Source organism: Lissotriton helveticus, chromosome 3_1 (genome assembly GCF_964261635.1).
Source record: "Lissotriton helveticus chromosome 3_1, aLisHel1.1, whole genome shotgun sequence".
In the NCBI taxonomy this organism is placed as follows: domain Eukaryota; kingdom Metazoa; phylum Chordata; class Amphibia; order Caudata; family Salamandridae; genus Lissotriton; species Lissotriton helveticus.
This window is the reverse complement of record NC_136061.1, coordinates 193,777,879-193,802,000: the sequence shown is the minus strand read 5'-3', so window position 1 is coordinate 193,802,000 and position 24,122 is coordinate 193,777,879. Positions and strand designations below refer to the sequence as shown.

Sequence of the window (24,122 nt, the reverse complement as noted above, 5' to 3'; positions counted from 1 at the left end):
AAGCTCTGCACTGGAAAAACTGACCGGGCCGCACCCTTTAGCAGATTCTGAGTGAAGAAACCAGCAGCATGGCGAGCGTGGAGCTCGTCCTTAGCGCGGACGGGCGTAGACGGGCTTGCCTTTGGTGCACCTTCGGCGCGCTGCCGGCGCGCTTGCACCAGCGTCAAGTTTTATCGAGCCAGGCACAAAAAGACTAGAGTGCTGACTCCAACATGGCGGGTCTTCTCGCACGGACGGACCCTGCCAAAAAACGGAGCTCAGCACACCTGATGTCAAGAAGGGCAGGGAAGTAACAAAACCACAAAACGGTCTAGTGCAGATAAGTGAATGTTTATAAAATTAAATAAAACAGAGTTACGCTTTCGTAACAGAACCCCGCAGGACAGTTAAACAATCTAGTGCAGGCAAGAGTATCTATTAAAAATTAGGTAAAAACAAAAGTTGGGCTGCCGTGGCAAAACCCCGCAGCAACAATTGCCAATCTCTCTTAGAGCCAACCAACTACAAACTAATTTGTGGCATGTATGACACTCGTGGAAAAATTCTGACATACTTGAGGAAATTCTTGGTGTGTCGACACCAGTGGCACAATGCTGGTACAAACACACTGGAGGGAATTCTTGGCATAAAGGTAGACAACCTGACATATGGAAGGGTGGTAGCCATGACAAAGTGCTGACCCTGATATATTGAGGTCGTTTTTCAAATAAGTGTTACCTATAGTTTAAGGACAACATGAATTGCAAAATTCTGAAACGAGCATATTCTCTCTCATTTTTAATAGGAAGGGCCCCCTTGGCATATACGGGCGCGAAATAAAAAATGCTGACCCTTCACAATGGAAGTGTCTTTTGACATATGGGTGCACTCAGAGCACATTTCGAAAAACTGGGGGTCAACTCCTGAGGTAAGTCAGGGTTTCCACCCTCATGATGGGCTTGGCCCACCATGAGGGTGAGTATTCAATTAGTGCCCTTTCTGTGTCTATGGCATTTTAGCAAATGTATTTGAAAATAGTACTTTAAAATGCAATAGTTCAACTCATTCTTTTCATTTTATTCTAGAAGAGAGATCTCCCCCAGAATACACCCAGCTTACTTGCTTTGATCACTCACTACAATTCACAGCAAGCAGTATACGTCAGAAATGTCAAAGATCAAGTAAGCACCATAATACAGGTGGTATCTAAAACAGACATTGCTCTATGTTGTTATACTAATCATTAAATTATTATGGAACTTCTGCGATATCAATTGATGTGATGTTAGGGTCAAGCGACGTGCCTTCCTGGGAAGAGAAATCAGAGTCAATGGGTGCATGATGTCAGTTCCTGTGATGTCATTAAGGTCAGAGGGTATTCGATGTCACTTCTGCTACCCCTAGCGTTTTGTTTTCACTAGCTAATTCATGTAACCAGTGACACATCTTTTCCTCTAGTCAATAGTTAATACAGTGCCAAGACACCCTTGCAGTAATAGTTGTATTCTACAAATGTATTCACATGACTTAGCACATTATATTCAGCAGCTACCCTTCTCCTTTCATTTGACCATGTGAAACTAGAAGTTTCAGTTTTTGGGTATTTTGCTATCTAATTACTCAGGATTCCATCCCAGGTACTCATTTTCAAATAATTTTAGGGCCCCACTGTTGGACCGGGCTTTTCTTCAGAGTCATCCAAGAGTTTTGCCTTCCTTTGTTTAGCCTATTTTTGTTGGCTTTTAGGACTCTGCACACTTTACTTCTTCTAACCAGTGGTAAAGTGCTTGTGCTCTCCCTTCTAAACATAGCAAATTGGCTTACACATGATTAGTAAATGTATTTTTCTTCCAAGTGTTTAGAAGATGGTACTATATGTTCACAGGGCCTGTAAAGTAAATGCTACTAGTAGACTCATAACATATTATTATACTTTTTTTTAATTGCTTTGGAGCTTATTTGTGTTGTCTTTTCACTTTATGATTGTTTGTGCCCTGTATAAATGCTGTATGCATTACCTCTAAATTAAGCCTGACCGTTTTTGTTCCAAGCTACCAGAGGATTAAGCACGAGTTTAATGATTTTTGTTTCTCACAAGGATTGTGTTTATTACTGGAACAGACGCATACCCTCTTGACTAATCACCTAATATCTTACAACTTCACATCACAATGCATAGTATTTCCTGCGTAGCAGGACCACTCTGCTGTGAAAGGAGCTACCATGACTACAGATCCCTTCATAGCAGTAAAGCTTGCTGAGCGCACACAATCGTAAAAGTACCTGCTCAGCCACCAATTTTGTTCAGAGAAAATAAACTCTCAAAGCAGAGTTTTTTTTGTTTTTTAGCAAAACATAAATAGCCCTAATGTGGATTAACCATGTTCCGGCCCTTTTCCACCATCTCTCGCACGGCAGATATTGGATAGTAAGATGAACGGCACAGATACTGTGACCCAGTAGCCCTGTGGAAGACCGACTGCTGGGTCAGGGTTTACTGCTGGTGAAGCCTGCAAAGGCTCTGCAAAAGGTAATTCAGAGTGCTAAGAAGTAGAAAGGGTAATGTGCTGCCTAAACTATTATAGCCATTTGAGTCTTAATAAGAATAAAAAAATGGAACCCAAGGAAAATAAGCGTACGGTACTTATTTTAGAAGGGTTCACTCCCCAAATAAATCACTTGCACTCAGGAACAATAAGCTTTAAGTAGGGAATGATTTTGAGTATTTAAGGTGCGATTCACAAAAGACAATGATACTTCTGCATCCCAAAGTAGTACACCTACAAACCTATGCATATTTACTTACAAACATTACCAGGAGTAGCTTTGAAAGTAACACCTGGTGCGGATTTCAAGATGTACTAATGGGAATGCCATGTGACATGCTCTCAGGGCTCCCATTTCCCCAACGTAAACCTGTGCATAGTGTACAATTCAGCCCTGGGGAAAGTCCCCTTACCCTCCCACCATCAACTCCTCCAAACCTGGAGATCTTCTGGTCCCCTTTGCTGGAAGTAGCGTTGCTCCAGTTTTCCGGCCCTTTCTAGGGTGTTATCGGGTTACATCTGAGTTTCTATTAAACACCATAGAGAATGAAATATAGTTTATCTTTCTGTGTTGCTAGTAGAGAGCACTACACAAGAGGTAGCTGATATTCATCCTTGCTAAACACGGAATCATGGGACATGCTTGGGGACACTGAAGAATGCTCTTGATGCAGATCAGTCAGTCAGTCAAAGAACTTTATTAGGTTTTTTTTAAAACCATAAAAGCATTCTATCATGTTATACCGAAAAATTGTAAAATCGTTGATTACAGATTAAAAATGGTAACAATTTACATAAAAGTTAAGACACAGTGCAATATATTCAAACTCACGTTGGGCAAATTTCATGAAACCTTATTACTAAACTGAGACGTTGCAGACATTCATTTAATTCAGTTAAAGTGCATTTGGGCCAATTAAACTTAACCTAAATTTTCTCATAATTCCTACGGCCGCGGTGAGGAAGCTAGCAACATTAAAAATTTCCCACACATTTGATAACAGCTGGAGATATAAAAGTGCAGGCTTGGCCTGAAGAAAGCCTTTATTAGCTAGGATTGGGAGGATGAAACGCTTCCTGATGACGGTCAGGTGCTTGCAGAAAAGAATAAAATGCATTGTATCCTGAGTGGAGGAGTCATCGCATGAACAAACCCCCAGTTCTTCCACCCTCTTCCAACCAGGTAACTCTGCGAACAGCGAATGAACTTGGTTCAACCTAAATCTCGTCAGTAAAAAACGATGATTGGGGTTTGTAACAATAACCAGATAGGGTTCGATGGTAGGGTAGTTTTCCGCAATTGATGGGCTCTTACCGTCGACTTAACTAGCTCCCTATTCTCTCTGGCTGTAGCGGCCATTGAAAGATAAGAATCCTTAACCCATTTAATGTCCACCTTCGACAGTTTCTCGGGCGAATTGTATAACTTAGGTCGACCCAATAACACTGTCATGTTATAGACATATCTGAGCCATGGGATATGATTCCCATGGTCAAGGGCTAAACAATATTTAAAGATTTCCTGATTTAGCCCCAGTTCTGGGTTCAGCCAGATCGAAATCCATTTTAAAAGGGGTGCCATGGTAATTTGATCCTCCACAAAACTAGCACCACACTCTTGAAGAACGATATAGCCAGCTGTAGATTGAGGGACACATAAAATGTTTATAAGAAACTTGTCCTCCACCGCCTGGATTGCTTTCACATTCCTAATTCCCCAAATATCAGCACCATATATTGCGAGGGAGACGCATTTTGCTCCGTATATTTTCAAAAGGGCTTGCATGGGTCTTGCTCCTAATTTACGTGCAAATCCCAAAACAGCAGAATTCGATCTCGCCAAGGCATTGCTTTTTGCTAAAATTTAAGGAAACCAAGAGCCTTGATCGTCAAATGTAATCCCTAAATACGGGAAGATAGAAACCTTAGACAATACGTTCCCCTCGCAATGAAAGGTTTTATTCCTTGTGGTCTTCGGGACAATTTTCATTATATCGGATTTGGAGAAATTAACACTCAGGTCCAGTGATTTCATGAAGGCCGCAAAGGAATTTAAAAGTGATTGTAGGCCCACTGCAGTTCGTGCTAGAAGAGCGGCATCATCCGCGTAGGGTAATGCCGGGATCAGGTGTTGCCCAACACGCAGGATATCTTTGCATGAGTCACATAGTGCAGAGTCCAAACTGTTAATGTAGAGGGTAAACAATAAAGGGGCCTGAATGCACCCCTGCCTGACAACGTTTGTAATACGTATTCCTCCAGTACAGTTGCCCAATTGATCATAACGCACGGTGGCTGATAGAACCCTATGTAGGTCTGCAAGGAAATAAACAATATTACTATCAATTCCTAATTTCAGGAGCATGACCCACAGTTTGGACCTATTCACTCGGTCAAAGGCAGAGGAAAGGTCCATAAAAGCCAGAAAAAGTGCTCCCTTCTTGGCCACTGTGTATTTCCCAATCAATAGGTTTAGGTTGAGGCATTGATCTGACGTGCCCGTACCCTTCCTAAACCCATATTGCAGATCTTAAAGGGTTTTAGTTTCTTCTAGCCATTCCGTGAGTTGGCTAAGCACCATCCTTCCGAGCACCTTAACTGCGGAATCAATGAGGGATATCGGACGATAACAAGTGTGATCCCCTCTATTACCTTTTTTAAAGATCGGTACAATTACAGATTCTGACCATGTGCTAGGTAGGCCAGTTTTGCAGGCTTTATTAAAAACATTACACAGTATTTTGGACCATGTCTTAATATCAGATTTAAAGAGGTCGGCCGGTACTCCGTCCGGTCCCGGAGCCTTATTGCTCGTTATCTGTTTTATTGCCACTGACACCTCCGAATCTGAGAAAGATAGGGAATACGCCTCAATCTTCAAATCTGGATTGACACAGATGTCATCCCCATCGTAAACTGATTTAAAATGATTATGCCAGATTTGCTCCTGGATACCACAATCAAGCTGACTATTAGGAGACTAATGAAAGAAAGGTTTATTTACCACTTCCCAGAACTTGGAACTATTTTTAATAACATCGGTTGATAATAATTCTTCCCAAGCTTCCTTTCTGATCTCCTTTTTCCGTTTCGTTTGAGCCGGTTTATACGTTTTCCTTAGTGTGGCTATTGTGAGCTTGTCTGGTGGGTTTTGTTCCAAAGCAGCCAGCAACTTCCTATGAGCTAATGAACAGCTATGGTCGAACCATCTCTCCCCAGCCATATCCTGTCCTTTACATGGCCGTTTGAGGTCTGAGGAAATTTGTTTGCAAAGTTTGGAATAGGCCGTCAAGACTACCTCATCCCCATTACAGGCATTCATGCAAATGGACATTTCGTGGCCCACCATGGCCAGCAAATTGGCGTGAATGACCTTGGGTACCACCTGACACCATTTAATTCTTCTGGCTTGGTCTGTGGGCCGTAAACCTAATGTGCCCACATTTGTATTTATCGTTTCCTGTTTCTTTAAATCGTCCATTATGGTCAATAAGACAGGATTGTGGTTACTAAATATGGACCAGGATACCATGCACCCCATTACTCTGGAAAGTAATGTAGCACTAATAAAAATATAATCAATAGTTGACCCAGTGCTATTACCCTTGAAGGTTGGTACCACCGGGCCTCCCCCAGTTGGTTTTGGGTAAGTCAGACCATTAGCTGCTACCAATTCCTCCAGGTAAAGTCCCTGTGAGAAATGTTCAAAATGGGTATCTTCTTGGTCGGCCGGTCCCAAACTATCCCAAACGTGGCATTTATCATCACAGCAATGTATGTTAAAATCACCCAAAAGAATAACCGAATAGGGTTTATTATTAGTCACATTATATGAGTCCAAAAAATTATATAGACTGACTAAATGTTTATTATTAAGAACTCTTTCAAAGGAGTTATAAAAATTAACAATAAGCCAATTGCCGACATCAGTAGATGTAATTTGTACTGTGAGACAGTGTAGTGAACCTGTTTCCAATTTGGTATGGGTGCCCGCAATTTTCAGGGAGATCAGTGTCAATAGGCCACCCTTAGCCCTCCCCATAGGGGAGGCTGTTGCAGATAAGCAAAAGGTCGCATAACCATCCAAAATGAAGGAAACATTGGTGTCCCAAGTTTCCTGTAGCCCAATAATATCCGACTCGGTTAAGCAAGCCCTCCACCTAGCATCATCACACTTCCTTTTTAGTCCCGCGATGTTCCAACTGAGCATCTTTGTCCCTGCGTAGTTTGTCTTGGTGGGGATACCTGGCGCTGTTGTTTCCTCTGAAACCGGCCCACTATTGATGACAGTCTCCGTTTGTACCCTGGATCCCAGTCAATCAATCTCCTCTAGGTCTGAAAAAGGTTCGAACCTATTGAGGGTGGGGACATTATACTCGTAAGTACCTCGGGAGTGTAATCTCCCTAATGGCTCCATCCTGCCTCTTACAGATGATGGAGTATTTCGATAAAAGAATCCCAGAGGTAAAATACCAATGCCCGCCCCACTTAAACTCCTAGTTTCAGCCCTCTCTAGGATCAGTTTAACAATTTGCGGGGATGCAAAGTTTAGTATCACGCAATCCCCCTTACAGATTTTACCAGAATCCCCAATCCAGGCTATCCTGCGCATCATTTTAAACTCCCTAAATAAGCGACTGCCTAGTCCTGTTAAATTATCCAAATGATGGAGAGCTTCATTCCTAAGGGAGGTCCAATGTTCCTCCATCCCGGATTGGAGTGGGGGTACATTCGACAAGATGACAGTATAGGGAGTAGCCTCCGCTGGTAAGTTGAACTGGGTGGATCTATCTTGTTGATTATGTCCTCCATGCTCTGCCCCTGGACACGGGGCTTCACTTGTGTCAGGCCTTCATCGGACATTTGGGACAGAGTTACTGCTTCTCAAATCTTGGAAAGGTTGATGGGCAGAATTACGACCTCTACCTGACGGCCCTGGTAGTTCGTTTGGGATGATGAGTGGTTCCTTCAACTGATTGGTGGGCCCATTTAACCCTCCCCCCACCAGAGTGCGATGAGGCACGAGTAACTGGGTCTCAATTTTGCTCAATCTATCATCTATTTCAGCTAATTTACTCGAGATGGGTTTGAGTAGGGATAGAATTCTTTCCTCAAGTTTGGCTACTATTCGGTCTTGCAGGTCGGATTGCACCTGCGTACAGGACCTTTGTGGGTTAGCACTTGTTGGGCTAAATACCGTTGGGGCAGCCATCTCTTGCCCACAGCCTTTCCGTCCACGGGTACCTCTAGTTTTAGGAACCATACTAGCCTGATGTGAGGTTACTGGAATGCTACCTGCCTTCCTTTTTTTTGTTATGGCACTAGTGATAACGACATTCCCCCCCCCTTTTTCTGCATTTGCTAATCGCTGCAGCCGAGTTAAAATTTTGGAAAGAGAGGGTCGATCATTGACTGAAATCTCATCTACCTGGGATATGTCATCCAACACTACAACCAGTGATGCTGGGGCAGAATGATGAATCTGGGCCTCATGCACAGTCACCATTTTTCTTGTTTCCACTGTGTCAAATGGCAACAAGGGGCCGGGCAATGGGGCACCGACAGAGGACCGAATGGGTTCTAACGACAGCCTCTTTTGGGTCAGCTCAATTTCATGGATTAGTGCTGATTCGGCCCTAGTAAAAGAAGCATTGAGTGTACCCACTATTCCTGCAACCCCAACCTTGCCATGACCCTTACTCATTATAATTACAAACACGAGAAAAAATACAACACTTAAGAAGACAAGATTGAGCACACTAACCCAAGACTTTTTGAAATACGAGGATCTAGATGAAAGACGAGTGGCCCAGCCCAGCTGCGGGAGAGCTCAGTTCAATTTAAGCGCCTTCTGGCACTGTTTAATGACGCTGCACCCCCCAAGGATTCTGGGGGATGTAGTCCCTTGCGCTGGTCCCGGCGTGCTGACCCGCAGTAGCGGTTCCCCAGCGGCAGATGATGGCGGAGTGGACGACAGGACCCCGTTCAGCAGGTAGGCGGGAGTGATTAACAGCAATGACCCTCGGCAGGCAATAGGCACAGATAGAGAATGATGTCCCGCGCTGCCGGAGAGATCAGTTCAATTTAAGCACCTCCTGGCTCTGTTTAATGACGCTGCACCCGCCAAGGATTCTGGGGGATGTAGTCCCTTGCGTTGGTCCCGGCGTGCTGACTCGCAGCAGCGGTTCCCCAGCGGCAGATGATGGCGGAGTGGACGACAGGACCCCGTTCAGCAGGTAGGCGGGAGTGAGTAACAGCAATGACCCTCGGCAGGCAATAGGCACAGATAGAGAATGATGTCCCGCGCTGCGGGAGAGCTCAGTTCAATTTAAGCGCCTCCTGGCGCTGTTTAATGACTCTGCACCTGCCAAGGATTCTGAGGGATGTAGTCCCTTGCGCTGGTACTGGCGTGCTGACCCGCAGCAGCGGTTCCCCAGCGGCAGATGATGGCGGAGTGGATGACAGGAACGAGTTCAGCAGGTAGGCGGGAGTGAATAACAGCAATGACCCTAGGCAGGCAATAGGCACAGATAGATAATGATGTCCCGCGCTGCGGGAGAGCTCAGTTCAATTTAAGCGCCTCCTGGCGCTGTTTAATGACTCTGCACCCGCCAAGGATTCTGAGGGATGTAGTCCCTTGCGCTGGTCCCGGCGTGCTGACCCACAGCAGCGGTTACCCAGCGGCAGATGATGGCGGAGTGGATGACTGGACCCTGTTCAGCAGGTAGGCGGGAGTGAATAACAGCAATGACCCTAGGCAGGCAATAGGCACAGATAGAGAATGATGTCCCGCGCTGCGGGAGAGCGCAGTTCAATTTAAGTGCCTCCTGGGGCTGTTTAATGACGCTGCACCCGCCAAGAATTCCGGGGGATGTAGTCCCTTGCGCTGGTCCCGGCGTCCTGACCCGCAGCAGCGGTTCCCCAGCGACAGATGATGGCGGAGTGGACGACAGGACCCCGTTCAGCAGGTAGGCGGGAGTGAATAACAGCAATGACCCTCGGCAGGCAATAGGCAGAGATAGAGAATGATGTCCGCGCTGCGGTAGAGCTCAGTTCAATTTAAGGGCCTCCTGGTGCTGTTTAATGACGCTGCACCCGCCAAGGATTCTGGGGGATGTAGTCCCTTGCGCTGGTCCCGGCATGCTGACCCGCAGCAGCGGTTCCCCAGCGGCATATGATGGCGGAGTGGACGACAGGACCCCGTTCAGCAGGTAGGCGGGAGTGAGTAACAGCAATGACCCTCGGCAGGCAATAGGCACAGATAGAGAATGATCAGGGTTACATCTGAGTTTCTATTAAACACCATAGAGAATTAAATATAGTTTCTCTTTCTGTGTTGCTAGTAGAGAGCACTACACAAGGGGTAGCTGATATGCATCCTTGCTAAACACGGAATCATGGGACATGATTGGGCACACTGAAGAATGCTCTTGATGCAGGTTGGTTCCCTCCAAAATGAAATCATCTGAATGGTGGGTTGGTCTGGCCAAAACTGCTGCTACCTTTTCAAGTGGCTGGCCCTCTGGGCAGTCTGGTAGGCTTAACATGTAAAAGTAGAAGAAGCTGGGAACAGACAACTCCTGGTATGAACGCCAAGAGCCCAAAACACTGGTCAATGAGCCTGCTGCACTGCTTGCTATAGAATATCATAAAGCAAATGAAACCTCCCAAGATCATGAGAACACCATGGTATGGAAGTGCGGGAAGCAAGGGGACTTCTCCTACACAGTTTGAAAGTGTGACAAAACGGTTCACACAAGAGGTTAGAGAATAGTCAACTTTAACGATGTAGTAACAAATGGATAGACACGTACAGATACCAATAGAATAAAAAACAAAGGCCCTTGGCCCTTTGTGAAAGTAAGTAGGGGTGTCTTTTTCAAGACTCCTTAGAAAATTTAAACTCAACAAAAATGATCTTTCCATGCAAAGTGTGCAGTAGAAAACATAGATAACAATATGAACTAATCATATATGGCATGATTCAAAATAATACGAACTACTGTGTATATCACCTTTTATCTTTTTTTTTAATTTCAGTTAAATTTTTATTGAAAATTATATTAGCAGTGTTGGGAGAGAGGCAGGAATAAAAGGGACATTTGGAATTGACTGCATTGGCGCATGATCTTGCTTGTATGGACAGCTGTTTTCATTCTTAAAGTTTAGTCTGTGTAGTTTTAGCGTCAACATGCTTGTATCTCAGTCTGTTTGCCAAGCAGAGAAATAGTGTGGGTGAGCCTATCATCAGGGTGACTGCTATGGAGTGGGGCAGTATCCCAGGACTGTCTTCTAAAGCTGAAGCATCATGTTTACTGATATTGTTCAATGCGGCCCCCGCTCTGCTACTTCCGTTGCCACTGGGTAGTAACTATCTCTATAATAGTTGCTGTTGCAAAGTTCTTTGTTAATTAAGGTAAACTAAGCCTTTCATGATTGAAAGCTGTTTATAATTTCATGGCTCGTGCCACTGGACAATTTGGGGTGTAGTAATGTTTGCCAGTGGTAAAAACGATCATGGCATGCACCCCCCTCCCCTTCTGTCTCTTTTTTAGTGTAATGTTTTTTGTATTCTATGTACATTTTAATTTAAGTAATAACTGTGAACTATTTGAAAGGTTCTGGGTTGTAAAGCTGTTACTTTTACTTCAATGTTTATTAAGGGTTTTTTTTAAGCAACTAATTTTACAAAGTGTTTTGGTGCTCTAATAATTGCCTGTTACATTTAAGTATGACACATTGCTTGCTCCAACGCCCCCTGGTTTGTGGTAAGCCTCAGCTTTCCCCGGCTTGCTGTGAAGAGCTCACACCTTTCTTTAATTAGCTGACGCGACTGTCCCTCTCCTTCTTAGGGAAGTTCCTGCCCCCACTGGTCACTCATCGTGGGACGGCTGACACGCGTCGCTTCCATGGCTGGGTTTTTCCTACACACGGGTAACTTCCCTTCGCCTACTCAGTGGCTGTCTGGAGGGGATAAAACCGCACTCAGTGGAGATGGAGCATGCCACTGCCCAGCCACAAGTCCATCTGCATCTCCTCGTGTTGGCCATCAGCTCCTGGAGTGAGTCCTCAGAGGCAGCCATGCGCCCCGTCTCCTCTGTCTGCGCTGTCCTGCTCATCCTTAGCCTGGTTGTCGTTACTCAGGCTCTGAGTAAGTACAGGCTCTTTCTGTTTCTATTCAATGCTCATCTTCAGCCTCTTCTTAAGTTTGTATTTATTTTCCTCTCATGCGCATCTTTAGCAGCTGTTGCTTACAGAGGCCATCTAGACTTTTTCTATGCACCGTTCAGCAAATCTTCAGTCACACAGCCTCAACCCTCACGGACTCTTTATTTACATTCTTTGTTTGTCCTTAGGCTGAGCATGCAAATCTAAGCCTGCCTATAGCATTATCCCTTTCAAGTTCCATACATTGCTAAGGGCCAATAGGAAGAGATTTTTCAACTAGTGAGTGCTATTCAACGAGTGAGTGCTGAAACAGCAGTCTATTCAACTAGTGAGGGCTATTCAACTAGTGTGTGCTGATACAGCAGCCTATTCAACTAGTGAGTGCTATTCAACGAGTGAGTGCTGAAACAGCAGCCTATTCAACTAGTGAGTGCTATTCAACTAGTGTGTGCTGATACAGCAGCCTATTCAACTAGTGAGTGCTATTCAACGAGGGAGTGCTGAAACAGCAGCCTATTCAACTAGTGAGGGCAATTCAACTAGTGTGTGCTGATACAGCAGCCTATTCAACTAGTGAGTGCTATTCAACGAGTGAGTGCTGAAACAGCAGTCTATTCAACTAGTGAGTGCTATTCAACGAGTGAGTGCTGAAACAGCAGCCTATTCAACTAGTGAGTGCTATTCAACGAGTGAGTGCTGAAACTGCAGCCTATTCAACTAGTGAGGGCTATTCAACTAGTGTGTGCTGATACAGCAGCCTATTCAACTAGGGAGGGCAATTCAACTAGTGTGTGCTGATACAGCAGCCTATTCAGCTAGTGAGTGCTATTCAACGAGTGAGTGCTGAAACAGCAGTCTATTCAACTAGTGAGTGCTATTCAACGAGTGAGTGCTGAAACAGCAGTCTATTCAACTAGTGAGGGCTATTCAGCTAGTGTGTGCTGATACAGCAGCCTATTCAACTAGGGAGTGCAATTCAACTAGTATGTGCTGATACAGCAGCCTATTCAACTAGTGAGGGCTATTCAACTAGTGTGTGCTGATACAGCAGCCTATTCAACTAGTGAGGGCTATTCAACTAGTGTGTGCTGAAACAGCAGCCTATTTAACTAGTGAGGGCTATTCAACGAGTGAGTGCCGACAGAGCCTCACTGGATTTCTACCTGTGGCCAGAAGCCGTCAGTGGACTCGGGGCAGTTGACCGAGCCCAGGAAGCTCACTTGTTTTGCTGGAGGCTCTCAACAGTTTCCGGGGACTAGTAGGTTATTATACAGATCCGAGAGTGAGGGGTGTTTTGGAGAGAGAGAGGGAGAGAGTGGGGGGGGGAGGTGAGGGGGTGGGATGAACTTTTTTGGTAAAGGCTGGTTTTCGTTCCCAATCCGGCCTTGGTTTTTAAACATGTATTTGAACCGGATTAGAATTTAAACAGTGGAACAGACAGTAAAAGAAGGGCAAGTAATGTCTGCATTTCTTCCTAACAGATGACGTCCGGTCTGGCGGATCCTGCTGCCCCACAAAGGCCTTTATCACAGAAGGGAAGATAAGAGCCAACAGAATCGCTAGCTACAGCTCAACCAGGCGCAGCTGCTCACAACGCGGTTACATGTGAGTATCAACCACTTCTGACTGCACAATCTGCACCTGGGAATACAAGTGACATCTGTGGCCACTCCCACACGGTGGCATCTGGGGTTTAGCATCTGCTGTGCTGTCTGTGGTCAGGTATTATCTGGGCCCAGCAGTATCATTCATGTCAATGAACACCCGGTGGCCGAGCGTACACTGCGGTATCCGTGGTCAGCCATTCTACAGCAGCAGAGGCCTCTCGGGGTGTAGCATATGCTTTTCATCTGTAGTTAGGTATTCTCAGTTATTTGGGACCAGAAACCATCTTATCTGCCCATGAACTCCCTGTGGCACGAATGTCCGGTGGCCGAGCATGCACTGTGGAGTCTGTGGTCAGGCACTCTGTGGTGTTTGTAGTAACTCGCACAATGTGGTTTCTGAGGTTTAGCACGTGCTGTGGTATCTGTAGTCGGGTATTCTCAGGTATTTGTGACCAAGCATACTAACATATCTGACAATAAACACCCGGTGTCACAGATGTTCGGTGGCCAAGCATACACTAAGGTAGTTGTGGTCAGGCATTCTGTGGTATCTGTGGTCACTCGCATACTGTGGTATCTGGGGTTTAGCACATGCTGTGGTATCTGTAGTCAGCTATTCTCAGGTATCTGTCACCAAACACATTAGCCTATCTGACAATAAACACCCTGTGGTACCAAAGTCTGGTGGCCGAGCATACACTGTGGTAGCCGTGGTCAGCCATTCGGCGGTATCTCAGGCCTCTCACACACTGTGGGGTTAACCACGTGCTGTGGTATCTGTAGTTAGGCACAGATATGCGGTGACCGAGCATGCACTGTGGTGTCTGTGGTCAGACATTCTGTGGTTATCTGTGGTCACTCCCATACTGTGGTATCTTGGGTTTACCACATGCTGTGGTATCTGTAGTCAGGTATTCTCAGGTATCTGTGACTAAGCACAGTAACATATCTGTCAATACATTTGCTTTGACACAGATGTCCAGTGGCCGAGCATGCACTGTAGTATCTGTGGTTTCTGAGGCCTCTGAACATTGTGGTATCCGGGGTTTAGCATAGGCTGTGGTGTCTGTAGTCAGGTATTCCATAGTATCTGGGGCCAGCACACTGTCATAACTGACAAAAAACACCCTGTGGCACAGATGTCTGTTGGAGGAGCATACACTGCAGTATCTGTGGTCAGGCATTCTGTGGTATCAGAGAGTCACTCACAACTGTGGTATCTTGAGTTTAGCACGAGCTGTGGTATCTGTAGTCAGGTATTCTCAGGTATCTGTGGCTAAGCACACTAAAATATCTGTCACTACGCAACCTGTGACACTGATGTCCGATGACGGAACACGCGGTATCTTTGGTCACGCATTCTGCGCTATCTGTTGTCAAACAAACACTAGTCTGTGTGTAGAGTCTTTGGCACTAAGGTAGTTGTGGTCAGGCATTCTGTGGTATCTGTGGTCACTCGCATACTGTGGTATCTGGGGTTTAGCACATGCTGTGGTATCTGTAGTCAGCTATTCTCAGGTATCTGTCACCAAACACATTAGCCTATCTGACAATATTTATTTATTTATTTATAAAATTTCTATAGCGCACAAATACCTTCCGGTGTCTCGGCGCTGGAGTTCACAGATTGCAGGGGGTTCCTATTTGAAGTTTACTGATTAAAAAGCCAGGTTTTAAGGTACTTTCGGAATATTAGTAAAGATGGGCTAAATTTAATATGGGGAGGGAGCAGGTTCCACAATTTCGAAGCAGCAACCACAAAGCGTTTGTCTCCCCATGTTGCTTTCTTTGTACGTGGAATTTGGAGTTGTTGAGCTGCAGATGAACGTAAGGATCGACCAGGTTTGTAAACACTGATGGATTTAAAAAAAAAATCTGGTCCAGTGTTGTTCAATGCCTTATATATAATACACAAGGCCTTGAACTTTGTACGGCTTCTAACCGGCAACCAATGTAGTTGACGAATAATGGGAGAGATGGATACATATTTAGGTGTGCCTGTTAGGATCCTTGCGGCAGCATTTTGAACAAGCTGTAGTTTGTTCAGAACTTGCTCCTGCGCGTTCAACAATAGACCGCTGCAGTAGTCCACCTTAGATAATACCAAAGTGGACATTAGTGTTTTACCTGCATTTGAGGGAAGAAATGGGAGTAGTTTCTTTACCATTCTCAGGGTAAAGAAGGACGCTGAGACCACTGCGTTAGCATGGCTAACAAAAGCTAGCTTGTTGTCGAATAGAACTCCAAGATTTCTAACTTTAGATACTGGTAAAGGGAGGGTTCCTAGTTCCGAAGGCCACCAGACTGGGGACCAAGACGGGGTCAACTCACCAAATACCATAACCTCCGTCTTGTCAGAATTTAGTTTTAAACAATTCTGATCCATCCAGGTGCTGATGGCTCTCATGCCCTCCTGGAAGTTAGCGGCCACTGCTGCTCCATTTTTGTGGATCGCCAGGACCAGCTGGGTGTCATCGGCATATGAGGTTAATCCAATGCCAAATGACTTGATCACCCTCGCCAAGTCCGACACATAGATGTTAAAAAGTGTCGGACTTAGCGAGGAGCCCTGAGGAACTCCACAAGGCAGGTTGAAATCAGGAGAGTAATAACTCCCCATTTTCACAGACTGCTCTCTGTCAGCTAAAAAGGATGCCAGGAGTTACCTGGCTTTGCCTTGAATTCCAATTGCAGCGACACGGTCGATCAAGATGGTATGATCGACCGTGTCGAAAGCTGCAGACAAATCCAAGAGTATTAAGACCGCTGCACCACCCTGGTCCATAATAATCCTGATCTCCTCTGCTGCCTTTATCAGAGCAGTCTCAGTCCCGTGGCCCTTCCTGAACCCAAACTGGGTATCATCCAGCAGCTCATTCTGGTCAATATAGTTCGACAGTTGTAGGTTCATTGCCTTTTCGAAAAATTTTGATGGATAGGGGAGCGAGGCAATAGGGCGATAACTTTTGGGCTCTAACGGATTTAGTGTTGGTTTTTTCAAAAGAGGTTTTACAGTGGCCTTTTTCCAGATTGAAGGGTAGTCACCTGTCCGAAACATGGCATTACAGATGTTAGTGAGCACCGGGGCTATCAGATTGGATACTGGTTTAAGAATAAGTGGAGGACATGGATCCAATGGTGATCCAGACTTAACAGTATTCATAAACTCTTCCATGGATAGCTGGGATAGTGGGGAGAAGACCTCCAAGGATGGCTTTGGTGATATAAGAGGGATCTCTAAATGAACTGAGTCTGTAATAGTTCTTTTGGTAAAGTTGTTAAAAATGTCTTTGACCTTTGCTTTGAAAAATTCCGCAACCTCATTGCAGAAAATTTGAGATGGCTTTGTGGTGACAGGAGCCGGTGAATTAGCGAATTTTTTGACCACGTGATATAGCTGTTTGCTCGAATTTTGAGCTGATTCTATTTGTGTGCTATAAAAATTACATTTTTCTGTGATTATGAGTTTTTTATAGCTCGACATAGCTTTCTTATATGTATCTTTGTAATTATTATCGTAGTTCCTACGCCAGCGCCTCTCCAAATTTCGGCATCGTTGTCTCTCGAGCCTTAATGGTTCTGAGAACCACGGTGCAGATGGTTTAGTGCGGTTTGGTTGCATTTTTTTATTAGGTGCTACGCGGTCAAGGGCATTATTCAACCAATGTCCATAATTATTAGATGCTTCATGTGGATCAGCCATGTCTTCTGGTTTCGTAGATTCCAGGATATTATTTAAAACGGTAGGATCAATGTTTTTCCAGTCGCGACATTTAATCTGAGGGCGTATGATAGGCGAAGAATTTTTATGGTTCCTGACTAAGATAGAAAATTTAACTGCCGAGTGATCCGTCCATATAAGCGGGACCACTGTAGGGTGAGTTATATAAGAATTATTAGTAAATAAACCGTCTAGGGTGTGACCTGCTTGATGAGTGGCTGAAGAGACCCGCTGTTCTAAGCCAGCAGCCAGGAAATCGGAGATAAGCGTGTATGAGTCTTTATCTGCAAGGTTTTCTAAGTGAAAGTTAAAATCTCCCAATATTGTGTAATCCACGTTAGCGGCTACTGGTTCTAGTAAAAAATTAAGAGATTTCAAAAAGGGTGTTCGTGAAATAGGTGGTCGATACACCAGAGTTCCCTTAAAAGTCTGTGCAGGAGAAAGAGTAATAGTGAAACCTAAAGCTTCCGCAGAGTCGTGGTCTAATGGTTCAGTTTTTATAGCTAATTTTGCTCGGTGTATAATAGCTAGACCGCCCCCCCTTTTTTCCAGAGGATCTGTCTAGTCTAATCACGTGATAGCCATCCGGGGTGGCTATACTGAAATCTGGGCCAGAAGCTGGATCTGCCCAGGTCTCAGTTATAAACATAATGTCTGTGTTTTGGTTAGCTATGAATTCGGCCACGTCATCTCTGTGTTTTATAAGAGAGCGTGCATTTATAAGTACGCAATTTATGTATTTATCTTCATTTCCAGAGACCAAGAAGGGTACTTGTTGTGAGTAAGGTGACGTGATCTTAAATGCGCAATTCGGGCACACGTTGGTAGGTAGGTTACAAAAGGAATCCAAATGAAAATGAGTGCAGCTCTTATAATTTACAGTGTTTCCTATACTGAGTAGCAATGCTCTGGAATAAGTAATTACCCTCGTTGTATGATGGGTTCTGCCGGAGCCAGGGAATCTGGCGCACAGCGCAGACCCAGCGCGGACTGGCGCAGACTGGCACCCCTTTGGCACGGCTTCGGCGCGGTGACGGCGCTCCCACTGCGCTTCTGGGTAGCCATTTTTATGGTCTAAGCCCCACCCCCAGCTGGAACGCTAACTCCGTTCTGGTCGGGGAGCCGGCTCTGAGGCACAATGGAGCTCACCCTGCCCTCCACACAAACGGCACGGAGCCGCGATGGAACGGGGCTAAGGGTGCAGAGAAAACAATAATACTAGTGAGTTAAAATCTTTTAAAAATACAATTAGTATTTCAATTGCATCAGATTCTAAAGTGCATTTAGTACATAAGGCGTTTTAAAATAAAGCGTTTAACACCCTGTGGTACCAAAGTCTGGTGGCCGAGCATACACTGTGGTATCCGTGGTCAGCCATTTTGCGGTATCTGAGGCCTCTCACACACTGTGGGGTTAACCACGTGCTGTGGTATCTGTAGTTAGGCACAGATATGCGGTGACCGAGCATGCACTGTGGTGTCTGTGGTCAGACATTCTGTGGTTATCTGTGGTCACTCCCATACTGTGGTATCTGGGGTTTATCACATGCTGTGGTATCTGTAGTCAGCTATTCTCAGGTATCTGTCACCAAACACATTAGCCTATCTGACAATAAACACCCTGTGGTACCAAAGTCTGGTGGCCGAGCATACACTGTGGTAGCCGTGGTCAGCCATTCGGCGGTATCTCAGGCCTCTCACACACTGTGGGGTTAACCACGTGCTGTGGTATCTGTAGTTAGGCACAGATATGCGGTGACCGAGCATGCACTGTGGTGTCTGTGGTCAGACATTCTGTGGTTATCTGTGGTCACTCCCATACTGTGGTATCTTGGGTTTACCACATGCTGTGGTATCTGTAGTCAGGTATTCTCAGGTATCTGTGACTAAGCACAGTAACATATCTGTCAATACATTTGCTTTGACACAGATGTCCAGTGGCCGAGCATGCACTGTAGTATCTGTGGTTTCTGAGGCCTCTGAACATTGTGGTATCCGGGGTTTAGCATAGGCTGTGGTGTCTGTAGTCAGGTATTCCATAGTATCTGGGGCCAGCACACTGTCATAACTGACAAAAAACACCCTGTGGCACAGATGTCTGTTGGAGGAGCATACACTGCAGTATCTGTGGTCAGGCATTCTGTGGTATCAGAGAGTCACTCACAACTGTGGTATCTTGTGTTTAGCACGAGCTGTGGTATCTGTAGTCAGGTATTCTCAGGTATCTGTGGCTAAGCACACTAAAATATCTGTCACTACGCAACCTGTGACACTGATGTCCGATGACGGAACACGCGGTATCTTTGGTCACGCATTCTGCGCTATCTGTTGTCAAACAAACACTAGTCTGTGTGTAGAGTCTTTGGCCGAGTACATGTTCTGGGTTCTGTCAACGGGCCTACAATATGTGCTTAAACATTGACTCATATACCTGTGATATAGGCAGGGGCATTCACAAGGAAAGTGGCAAAGCGCTTTGTTAAGCCAAGAAGGCTTAGGACACGCTCAGTCACTTTAGAAACGCAGGGCTGCACCATATTTACAAGAATAAGGTGCAGCCCAGCGTTTCCCCCTGTGCTAGCGCAAAATAAAGCTGCCTAGCGCCAATGCAGGCACCCTTGCACCGTAGTGAAAGGGTGCCTGCATTGAGGTGAGTGATTGTTTATGTGCAGGAAGGTGTCCCTTCCTGCACATCAAAATTAATGGGTGTTGCGGTGGAACGCCCACCACAACACCCATTACCCAACACCCGCACTTTTCACGCTAAGTATAGCATGAAAGGGTGCCTTATTTACAAGGCAGCTTTAAGCCACGTTAAGTGGCTTAAAGCTGCCTTGTAAATAAGGCATAAGCCCCTATCGCCACCACAAAATCTTTAAAAGTGATGTTGTGGTAGCGATAGGGGCTTCTAAAAAAAGCCCCTTAGTGCCAGCGGTCAAAAATAAAATGTAGTATCTGTACAGAAGCATACTATGTTGTATCTGTGATGCAGTACCTAATGTAGCACGTGTGGTCTTGTCCCTTCTGTAGAATTTGTGATTAAGAACACTTTTAAAGGATTATCAAAGACACCCGCCATATATGGGACGTGATTTCTGCGAGGCCATATCCGTTACCTTCCAGCATTGTGAGGTCATTAATGATTGTTCACCAAGTCCATAATTTGACTTAATTGAGGGGGAGAGTTTCCACTCAGTCAATAAATGCATTATTGTGAGAATATAAAATCTAATATTAAATCGTGTCGTATTCGTTTTATAAGCTTCCTCAAAATCAAAATGTGTTTTTATGCCATGTGGGCATGATAAAATATCTATCTATTCCCTAGTGAGCAGCATTCTATGATCATTGTTTTAGTACTACTGTAATTTTATTTCTGTGATTAACAGCTAGATTCTAACTGCTGCGCCAAGTGCGCAGGTGAGCAAAAACACTTATTTGCACCTGGTACCACACTTAGTGAATACCACATGAATTGCCTAAATTTTGGACCTGCATTTTTCTGCCGCTTCAGCCAGGAGAAAATTGTGTATGAGTAAAGTAGCGTTTAAAAATACAATTTTGCACATTTTCTCCGATGCAAGATGTGGAACTTGTGATAGCTCCAAAAATCAACCTGAGACGGGGCAGTATTTTCCAGTATCAGTTTGTACACAAATTCTGCATTTGCGATAGGCCCAAGCCCTAAGTTCATGACAGTTACTCACTAAGGGGCAGATTTACAAGAAAGTGCCTCAGCGCGGCACCGCAAGCCCTTTGGCTGCACCTCCCTTTGACATATTTACAATAATATGCTGCATTCCTGTGCTCTCCCCTGCGCTGGCGCACAAACAGCTGCCATGCGCCGACGCAGCCACCCTTGCAACATGGTGCAAGGTTGCCTGCATCATGGGGAAATTGTTTTTGTGCAGGACATGGCACCTCCCTGCACAAAAACAATCACTACAGGCATTATCCTCTTTCAATGCGTGCTGTTGAATACAGAATGTTTTGAAAGAGGAAAAAACTAGGAGAAATGAAAATATTTCTCCTGGTTGCCCCTCGCTATGCCACCCCTAGGGTGGAGTAGCATTTTAACGCATTTCCAGGTTTACGATTCCTCATAAATCTAGAAATGTGTCTAGTTCCATGGGTGCTGTGGGGGACCACCCTGAGCAACATCCATGGAACGCCCCTTTCATGCAAAGTATTTACAACGACAGGAAAAGTTGAGCAGGGTGGCTTTTCCTGACCTTGTAAAAATGGGGCAGTGAAATGCACTGCCGGTGCATCATGAAAAGTGGTGACACAATGGGCTTCTAAATCTGGCCCATAGAATTCTTGTGGTGTATAGAAACACATTCTGGTTATTGACAAGCTTTCTTTACCGAAATGCAAATGATTTTAGTTTTGGTATTTTTTATGCGTGAAGGAATAATGAAAATGTTGTGTCTAGGGCTGGGTGAAATATTTCACAAAAATGTGAAACCTGACAGAATCTACCTTTTTACCAGTCAGCACAGTTGTCTGTTTGAAGAAACCCTTGTTTGAGCTTGCCAAAAACTAAGAGCGGGCTTAAAGTCTGCCCATTGTTTACAATTGGTTGACTTTATTGTCACTGTCATTTCCTTGCTTTTTTTTGCCAGACCAAATCAGTTCGGCAAAAATAAAGAAAAAAAAACTGTTCCGTCATTTTGTAGGCGAGAGCATGCGTTCTGCATGCGCCTACAAAATGACATGGCCTGCCGTGTAATAGGCTTTTTAAATCAGAATTTAGCCATGCTGGGCAGCATCTGGGAAGTCGTAAGGTTTGGTAAAAACCATTGAGAAAAGCAATAAGTCTCAAAGTTGAGACCTATTGGCTTTGCCAATGCTTGTTTTTTTTTTCTATTGGTACTCCCACTCTGTGCAGCCTGTTTTCAGACGCGCTTTCTGTTATATGTGTTCGTCATGCATGCACTGAACCCTCTGCAGTCAGACAAAACAACCAATGTTTCGTTAACATGGTTGTGGTTGTACCATGTTGGTGGATGATCAGCACTGACACCATTTTTCTTACTCTGCAGATTGGAGCTAAAAAATCAAGTGTTTCTTAGACCCTGTGTAAAACCCGGCACTCCCTGGATTGAAGAATACATTGCAAATAAGCTTATCACCAGGAGAAATGCGTGAACTGAGAATGGGCCCACTCTTATCGGCCATGCTAGGACAGGCGGATGTTTCTGTGATATCATCCCGGAAACACTTGCTTGTGACTTGCAGACGACAGCCTCCAGTTATACAGCTCCGGACATGCTTATTTGTGAAGCAGCGCAGCAGGACAGTGTGGGGTTGGCAAAATCAGTCACTCTGCTGCCTCCATGGACGACAACTCACTAAAATAGCTGGGGTAGGGCTGGTGACATCACGCAGCCTTTGACCCCTGATGAGATAACAACGATGACCTTTTGTCCAATTCTTAGCCCCTCAAGAGCATCCCATTTGCTGTTGAGTGGCTAGGGTAACCAATTGGAAGCTACATTACACGGACTGCACATTTTGGCAAACAAGTACCTCCTTTTGAACCTTGTATCACCAGACCTCCACACTTGCCACACATTCAAACAGCTTGTCGTAGGACACTCAGCCTCTGCCCTTGACCAGTCTGGTCCATCACTAGAGATAAGAGGACAATGTGGATAAGAAACAACTTTTGGGTGCAAATGGAGTTCATATTAACAACAATGGAGACTTCAGGAAGTAAATCTTTCAAACTGCTGAGTCCCCCGTGATGCCACACCAGGAGCAGTTTAATAAACGTACCCCTCTCCCATTTCTGGTATTTCACTGTAGTCCATTGCTGTTTATGTTTTATGAATAGAGGTTTGGACACATCCACAAAGGGCCACGCCAATCATCTGGATGCTGATGCTGCAGATGACCAGCTACTCCAGGAAGAGTCTCATAAGCACACCAGCCCCTTAACAATATTTAGAGCTGTGCTCTTGTAAAATTCAACAAATAAAAGATGAATCCTTGTGTTGCTGCGTCCAGATGTGGTTTATTCTTAGTAATCTAGAATTAATGTACAGGATACAAGCAAGAATGTAAATTAGAAAAGGCCACAGTTAAGGCCCCACCGGGAGCAGCTGCCCTGCTGCTCAGCCTCAGATATAACTCACAGTGTAATCAATCATACACAAAGGAACTCAAAGTGACATCATAGATACAGGCTGAGCAGCTTAGAACAAACACTAAAGAAGGACAGAGAAGGAGGAAAAGCAGGATGTAACACATCTCTTCAGGGCTGCAGTCACTGTAACTGGAGAACCTTTTTGCCAGTTTCGTCTGAGAAAGTTACATCTGATTTCTTTAGGCTGTTTCCTCTCGAAAATCACTCTAACCTAAGCACCATGTTTCCCTCAGCAAAGACATGCTACCTTTTGTTTAAATGTACAGCCTCCTTTAACAAACTCATGAGGTCAAACATTTTTGCTGTGCTTACTTGTCAGTGTCACATTATTGTCTTGCCATTACAGTATACATTTTCTTTCCGTTCCTCATAAAACGCCCATAGGGCACAGGATGGCAGCCAGTTTGGTTGCCATTTGTGAAAATATCCTTCATTTTGCCACTATCAATAGCACACATATCTTGGTGAACATTTAGGGGCATGTTTACGAACAATGCCCACAACAAGCACAGCCAGGGAAGGGTCTGTGGTGCATTGCATGAGAGGGAGAGAGCAGGACTGCGCCATATCCACAAAGACATGGCAGCTCTGATCTCTCCTTGCACCGTGTGCTGCCTACAGCCAAATCCAGTACCACTGCACCATGGCACAAAGGGACCTGGGTTATGGTAAGGATAGTTTTTGGTCAAAATCAACAGACGGGGAGGAGGAAGGTTGGTAGTTGGATAGGTAGGAAGGATAGTTTTTGTGCAGGAAGGAGGAGCACCTTCCTGCACAACAACTACCCTTTGAGGCTTTTTCCTCTTTGCATGTGTGCTGCAAAATGCTGCACACATGTAAAGAGGAAATAACGAGGAGAAATGAAGATATGTGTCTTGGTTATGCCACAGTTCGGTAGGTCCTCCATTTTGGCTCAAACCCATGCCCACAAATCTTTGTAATTCTGGGTTT

General features: G+C 45.0%; 1 long non-coding RNA gene across 1 annotated transcript; it reads left to right on the top strand.

Moving 5' to 3' along the window:
* Positions 1-11,567: 11,567 nt before the first annotated feature.
* On the top strand, positions 11,568-22,960 carry LOC144824474 (uncharacterized). Its single transcript, XR_013608965.1, has 3 exons — positions 11,568-11,676; positions 13,175-13,298; positions 22,066-22,960. It is a non-coding gene; the product is annotated as an uncharacterized LOC144824474 (long non-coding RNA).
* The last annotated feature ends 1,162 nt before the right edge of the window (positions 22,961-24,122 follow it).